The sequence below is a fragment of the Rutidosis leptorrhynchoides genome, chromosome 4 (assembly GCF_046630445.1).
Source record: "Rutidosis leptorrhynchoides isolate AG116_Rl617_1_P2 chromosome 4, CSIRO_AGI_Rlap_v1, whole genome shotgun sequence".
Classification (NCBI taxonomy): domain Eukaryota; kingdom Viridiplantae; phylum Streptophyta; class Magnoliopsida; order Asterales; family Asteraceae; genus Rutidosis; species Rutidosis leptorrhynchoides.
The window spans coordinates 483,185,795-483,194,408 of NC_092336.1; the positions used below are offsets into that span (position 1 = coordinate 483,185,795).

General features: G+C 35.8%; 1 non-coding gene across 1 annotated transcript; it reads right to left on the reverse strand.

Moving 5' to 3' along the window:
- Window positions 1-430: 430 nt before the first annotated feature.
- LOC139845814 (small nucleolar RNA R71) lies at window positions 431-536 on the reverse strand. Its single transcript, XR_011758570.1, has one exon. It is a non-coding gene; the product is annotated as a small nucleolar RNA R71 (small nucleolar RNA).
- Window positions 537-8,614: the final 8,078 nt, after the last annotated feature.

An 8,614-nucleotide genomic window follows, 5' to 3' on the forward strand; every position in this document is an offset into this window, starting at 1 on the left:
TCTAGATGCAATAATCTCTAAAGTACGCAAAGAAGAATGAATCAGAAACTGAATGGTGTTACGCGTTACTCTAGCAGAAAACATCAAACCCTCGATTGAAGGTCGAGGAGGACCAATCAGATTCCAAGAGATCCGTGGACACTCGTTTGAATTAAAGCATCATATTATACAGCTCATCCAAAATGGCTGTCAATTTTATGGACTACTGAATGACGATCCTAACTCTTACCTTGATAAATTCATATCTCTTTCGAACTCCTACAAACAGCCAGGGATAAGACAATATATAGTTCGGCTATACTTATTCCCCTATTCTACCACTCATCATGCACAAACATGGTTGAAGGATTGGAAAAAGATTTCATCACGTCATGGACGGAGATGACTACTAAATTCCTAACCAAATATTTCCCTCATTCTAAACACACCAAGCTTAAGAATGACATCATTAACTTTAAACAAAGTTATGATGAATCTCTTTACACTGCATGGGAGCGATTCAAAACCCTGCTGAAGAAATGCCCTAATCACCAGTTAGAACGTTCAACCCAAAATTGTACCTTCTACAATGGTCTTATGCTAAATCATAGGACGACGATCGATGCAGCACCTTAACGGAATCTGATGAACCAAACAGCACACGAAGCATGGGAGTTGCTCGAAAACATGACAATGCATCATCATGACTGGAATAATGGTGAGACAACTTCATCATCTGCTCCACTCTCCGTACTTAATAATCAAACAAAGGCCATCAAATCCCTCACGGACAAAATGGAGTCTCTTGCCAAACCACTCGGAGAATTGAACACGCAATCGCAGCAAGTTAACCAGGCTCAGTCATGTGTCAACTGTACCAACCCACAACCCACTAAAGAATATCAAGTTGAGTACGAGAATCCTGACGGTTCAGTCTGTTACGTTCAATACCCAGCTCGTCAATCAAATCCTTAATTCAATCAAAAACCTAGGGTTAACCAATTTCAAATAAAAAACCAGCCTTTTCGCTATCATTACCCACTTTATTCACCTCAACAATATCAATTGACTTACTATCAACCACTTCCACTCACTGGACCACCAGCTGAGGAAAATCCTCTAACCAGTCAAATTACGAAAGTAACCAACCCTGCTCTCGAGACTGATGATCAGTTGACTCAGTTCATTCAAGGACAACAACAGCTAAATTAGAGAACCGCGTCCAGACAAGACCAGACATAGATACTCATGCGAAACCAATTGGGTATGCTCAAAAGTCTAGAAACGCAGTTCAGACAGTTATCACAACGCCTTGAAACCCAACCACAAGGAAGATTACCTAGTAATACTATCCAAAATCCCCACATAGAGGAAGCTAAGCATATGGATTCCATAATCCCAAAAGAAGAACCACGGAGAAGGTCAGCTAGGCTCAAGAAAAAATCAACATATACCCAGAAGCTACCCATTCAAACTCCAGTTCATGTACCTTATCCCGGAAGGCTACAGGAAGAACCACCCAAGCTTGATACCTACAAACTTGACGGAAGAATCCTGGACGCCATGTCCAAAGTTCCCAACCAGAAGAGATACATACAAAGGCTTCTCTCTACAAAGGAAAGGATACCAGATTCCAACAAAATTCCCCTGAGTGAAGAATGCTCGGCATTGCTCAGAAACTCTCTACCGAAGAAACTAGGAGATACGGGCCAATTTATTTTCCCATGTTCAATCTACCAATCTGGAACCATTAATGCTCTAGCAGATTTAGGAGCAAGTATCAACCTAATTCCCTATTCTCTTCACAAGAGATTAGAGCTAGGAGACTTGTCACCAACCAAAATGACAATCCAACTTGCCGATCACATAATTCGATATCCTAAGGGCATAGTTTAGAACGTCTTGGTGAAAGTTGACAAATTCTTGTATCTAGTGATGGATATTAAGGAAGACCTACATACGCCGATAGTATTAGGGAGACCTTTCATGAACACGGCTAGGAGTCATTTATGTGTACAATCAAACCATGATCTTGCAATCACATGGGAAGAGCGTTACCTTTAAAATTGACCGACTTACTGATCTTTCTAGACAGGCAGAGATGTTTGCTATTTCTACCAGATGGATCACTTCCGATGATGAGTCCCCACCACCAGCCGATCATATCGAAATAGGTGTCGAATCATAGTCTGCTGACGACCCAGAAAATGGAAGAAGAGGATCCTAGCAAAGAAATAGAGGAAGAGGAAGAATCTGAGGAGGAAGAAGAAATGGGAGACGTATAGAAAACTGTGATAGTACCCTCTCTAAGCTTAGAAGCAAATCACGAACATCACGAAGAATTAATGAGGCTAAAGACGGAGGATCACAGTTTAATTATTCGATTCACAAAGAAAACTGGTAAGGTTACTGAAGTTAAAGATATAGAGATTGACCTTGTTAGTGTCGAAGTGAAACACCAGAATACTAAAGAAACCCATTCATCAAACGAATCTACAAATGAAAGTTATACCGATGATGACGAGATAAAGGGGCAAAATGAAGACATTCTGGATGATTCATATTCTCCACCCGCAGCAGATCAAGAGGAGCCGGTCTCTTCTTCAGATCACTCAGAGATACCGGTCATATCTAACCATGCTGACATGATAGCCTTCATCAATGATACCGATGAATTTGAAGATATTCTCGAAGCCATCCGCAAATCAACCATCGTTTTCACACCTCGTTTAAAGGAGCAGATCAAGGCTATCGAAGATGAATACAACCTCTATCTATCAAAAGAAGATGATAATGTTGAAATCTTAGAAAGGCGCATTCAAGACTTCATCAATACTCTTCACGATCATATCTTCCATGAAGAAAGTCAACAAGAGCACAATTCAGTGGTTCACACTATTCTCGAGACATGATTTTGTCGAGATCAGAAGATCATTTACTCTAAGGTTTACAACACCGTAGTCGGATCTTCACTTTTGTTCTCCACAAACCAACAAGCACTACTGACTCTCATCCGAAAGCATATGGATCTTTCCACCGGACGCCCAACTTATCACTCTGACTCGCAAATGATCAAAGATATTCACAGCCTCTTCATTCTCTTGCAAAGAGATAATTTCAAAAGCACACCAGACAGACTAGTAATTTACGTAACAATTGATCACCACGCTGATCTGATTATCAAGGAATTACGAGATGTCATACGCTGATCTGATTATCAAGGAATTACGAGATGTCATAGCAGAAGAAGGAAGACACAACAATCCGTTCTCACATCTGGAACCAGACCGAGTCAACATTACCACCTTTGTTACGAAGCAGTTAGCACGTATCTTCCATGAATCCACGAACCCTAGTTTCATATTTAAAGCTGGATGTCGGGAGATATATTCCAAGACGGTGACATTAATGCTTGGGTCAGGATTGCTTTTCACTTCTTTTCAGCTTCGCCTCTTAACAAATTTGTGCAAAGCTACAGACTCCTACTATGGAGACCACTGTTCAGAAGATTTTGAGATACTGAAGATACAATTTTTGACACTATTTGAAGACCTCCAAAATAAACATCTCATCAGAGAAACAATTACCACAAGCACGGCCTCGATGATTGACATTCATGGATCAATCAGCATAGCCGTGGACCATGTTCTCATCGGACTTCAAGATTTGTCACGAGCTGAAACCGCCCATTATCTCTCCTTCAGAAGGTCTTCGAGAGAAATACCGGATCTTCTACCACTCTTGGTCCGGCATTTTCTCAGAATCTATCCACCAAGACTTACGTTCCCTCAAGAAAACTACGATTGCAACTTCCAGAGGGGAATGTCTGCTTTTTAGGCATCATTAAGGTCGAGCCAACGACCCTAAACAAAAGCGCTTCTCGGGAGACAACTCGTGCAATAAAGTAGAGTAGAAGAATAAAGGATGACAAATGAGCCGATCAATAAAGAGCGTAACTTCCAAGATTGCTGAAACAACTTGCCTTCAAGTCAGTCAGTTTCTTCACAAGCAACCACGATAATCCGTTGTGGAGTACTCGTTCCTTTCCTCTTGTTACTAGCTCAAATTTAAATCATAGTACATCCTAGCTTATCACTAAATGTGGAATTCCAACCCAAATAAACACTTGACAAATATTCCCAAAAATCGTTAACTAAAACTTCTAACTGTGGGATACACTAGGATCATTGGGGACAATGTTCGTCTAAGTGTGAGATGTTGGTATAATCTTTTATGCTGTATTAAAAATAACCCCATTACAAAGATTCCTAGTTGTTAAGCCAAATTTCAAAATTTTTGACACAGGAAAGCCTTTCCGAATAGTACTTTCGAAAACAAAACAAAAACGTTTGTAAATAAAAATTAAGGCTTAAGTAATGTAGATATCTTGTTGGGACGAACCCAATCTCTAATAGAGCATTGCATGACTGGGCATTATCGACCTAAATTAATTATGGTGAGGCACCCAAATAAGACCATATAAGCATTCATCTTTAATGCTTCACTATTTTCCGTTGAGAGTGTCGATGTCTGTGCTCAAAATTAGAACTTGCTCTAGATCTGCATTTTCAAGTAACGAAATGTGATATAGATATAATCAGAAGAGCTAGCCATTTGTCAAAGAAACCCTTCACACCTTCCACCTCTACCACATCAAACCACCATCCACATCATCTTTACTATCACCTGAAAAATCCAGAGAATGATATATCTTTCAAAAGCCCAATGTTATAAACTTCTCAAGTATCACGGCAAAGGTCTTGCAAAAAGTTTACCGGCAGAAAGTTTTTCGAGAAAAAATCTCCAAAAAATTAAAAATTAGTTCTGATAAAAGGAGTAGAACTTTTAAAAAGAAACGCCGTAGAAAAACTTGACCGAAAAATACCTATCACTCCAAAAGAAGAAAAGTTCACAAGTGCTTCTCAAAAACATCAGCACTCCTATCTATCTTTCATTTCCAAAATTTAGAATAAAAGTCCTTAAAAAGAGCATTTTACCCTTTCACACCCTTTAAACAACTTCACCACTACTAATTCCTTTTACACCCTTACATATTGACAAATGACCTAGAAGCTATGGTTATTACCGTTTTCATATTAGTAACAAAGATTTGAATCTTCATCAAGCCTATGACGATGGGTGCAACATGACTGGCTATGAGTGAATTCACTTCTTAGATCTATAAGGAACCCTAAATACTTGTGTGATTTGAGTGACTGTCAAAGCAAGCCTAAGTGATGTAAACTCTCCGCATGCTTGCAAAGATAGTTTCAACCCTAACATAGATGAACCCTAACATAGATGACTTACCTTATTTTCCGCTCTTATAATAAAAAGCAAATCGCTTAGGCAGATAGAAAGGAAACTTCAAAAAGATTTCTTGAAGTTAAAAACGAGAAGTTTGCTTGAGGACAAGCAAAGTCTAAGTGTGGAATATTTGATATCGGCTAAAAAGTCACATTTTCACCCCGGTGTTGAGGCCCAAAAATAATAAAGTTCCAAGCTTTATCGCTAAAATACCTGCATTGTCAGTTAAAAGTGAAGATTAAGTAATTACAAAGACGGTGCAAAAAGAATCAAGAGAATCGGAGCTAAAACGAAGATTCTAGAGCGTAAACGGTCAAAGAAAAGTTACGACCCCGGAAAGCAAGTTATGATCCGGGAACGAGCTAAACGATCCAAGCAAACAGCACACCAGAGGCCAGCACTGAAATGCCCCGTCCTAATCCATCTGGACGAATACATTACATTTAGTTACATTGCGAGGTACTTGACCTCTATATGATACATTTTACAAACATTGCATTCGTTTTTGAAAGACAAACTTTCATTACATCGAAAGTTGACAGCATGCATACCATTTCATAATATATCCAATTATAATTGACTTAATAATAATCTTGATGAACTCAATGACTCGAATGCAACGTCTTTTGAAATATGTCACGAATGGCTCCAAGTAGTATCTCTAAAATGAGCAAATGCACAGCGAAAGATTTCTTTCATACCTGAGAATAAACATGCTTTAAAGTGTCAACCGAAAGGTTGGTGAGTTCATTAGTTTATCATAAATATTCATTTCCATCATCATAATAGACCACAAGATTTCCTTTATTCAATAATCATACACTCGCAAGTGTTTAAAAAAAATCATTCATATGGATTGAACACTTGGTAACCGACATTAACATCATGCATATAGAATAGCCCCAAAACAAAAATCCATCTGTATAATATAAACTCGAAGTACTAAAGCATACCATTTTCCAGTATGGGGGGAGTTAGTGCCCGTAGATCTACCTTTAGGATTCGCGTCAATTAGGGTGTCTGTTCCCTAATTCTTAGGCTACCAAGCTAAAAGGGGTGATATTCGATTCAATAATCCAACCATAGAATGTATTTTCGATTACTTGTGTCTATTTCGTAAAACATTTATAAAAGCAGCGCATGTATTCTCAGTCTCAAAAATATATATTGCAAAAGCATTTAAAAAGGGAGCAAATGAAACTCACTATCTGTATTTTGTAGTAAAAATACATATGATGACATTGAACAACTGAACAATGTAGGGTTGGCCTCGGATTCACGAACCTATATCATTCATATATACATTAAAACATATTCTTGTAATGGAATAATTCTATTTATTATTATCAATGATGTATTTGTTATATTTAATAATTTTTAAGTTTCATTATTTATATATGTATTTTCATTTTTATATATAGAAATTTTAATATAGTTAAGTTATGTAATTTAAATATATTTGTGTACATGAAATCTTTATTTTATACTTATAACCTTAACAATATCTTTAAAACCTTTATTTTTCATAATCATAATAATTTTAATGATGTTGATAATACTAATACTAATAATAATAATGATAGTAAAGATATTACTTTTAATGATACTATTAGTTTTAACAAAAACGACAGGTTTGAAAATAATATTACTTTTAGTAATAATGGTATTACTAATAATACTAATACTAATACTGATAATAATAATAATTATAATAATTTTACTATTAATGATATTAGTGATAATGATAATACTAACAATAATAACGATATTGTTAAGAATGATATTTATGTTAATAACTACTAATAATTATAGAGATGGTACTAATATTAATATAAATGAAGATAATAATAATTTGTATCATTTTCATAAGACTATTTATATCCAAGATTTCTATATTCGTAATCTCCGTGTTAAATTTGTAAAACTAATGACTAAAGCTTCTATAACATTAATTCGTAATCCTAATCATAATAATAATAATAATAATAATAATAATAATAATAATAATAATAATAATAATAATAATAATAATAATAATAATAATAATAATAATACTTATTTTACTAATAATCTGATATAATTAATAATATTGATAACAATTAATAATGCCATACTACTAATAAGTAATAATAATAATAATAATAATAACCATGATGAGAATAATAATATTAGTTACCTTAAGGATAATAACATTCATTATATTAATATTAGTAATAACACTACTTACATAATAATAATAACATAATCAATAATAATATAATAATAATAATAAAAATAAAAATAAATAACAAAAGACTACCTCAAAAGAATTTGTTCCAAAAAAATAACAACCCACGCCCGGGCTCGAACCCGCGACCTCCCGCTCACCCGTAAACCTCCTTAACCATCCTGGTATTTCTGTTTATCCGAAATAGTACGAACCCTCTATCTATTTAACTTATTATTTTCTGTTTCTTTTATCTTCATCATCAACTCAAATCGAACAGAAATCCAAAAGTTATAACAATGAGTTTACCCTTTGAATTAAACGAAGATACAGAAACAAACAAATGTGATTGTTGTTGTTTGAAATAATAATAATAATAATAATAATAATAATAATAATAATAAATAATAATATAGCAGCAGCCTATTCACTAAGAACCATGACCATAAATTGATTTTTGATTTTGAGCTTGATTTAGATAAAAGTTACAACACGAAATAGTGTAACAACCCAACCCGTTATCCTTCCAAAAACGTGCCATAAAAAAATTTTCTGGAACAACACATCTGGACGGTGTCCAGATTTCTGGACGGCGTCCAAGCCTTTTGGACGGCGTCCAAGCCTTTTGGACGACGTCCAAATGGTCTGCCGGGTTCTGATCTGTTTAACGATTACACACGGGTGAAAAACCCGCTTCCCGACACTTTTAAACCAAAACACTTACACAGTATGTTATAATAATTAAAACTAAGAGTTTTCCATAATAAAACCGAGTTTTGCAACACCGGGCCCACATGTACCCAAATTACCACAAAGTGACCATTTCGACCCAATTTAGTTTATACAAAGCATAGACCGAGCATGGGATTGGGGATTCACTACCCAATCCTAATCAAATCCAAAAGCAAGTCTTATAAAGCAAACTACGCAAGTTCACTAGTTCCCACGCTTACCCGAGCCACCGCATCCATGCAATCTATAAAAAATGTAAACAACGAGAGGGTAAGCTAACGCTTAGTGAGTGAGAATATACTACATCCATATATATGCATAAAATGGACACGCCACAACAATAAACAAATAACGCATACCGGAGCATCCAAATATAAGGCAAGCTAATCT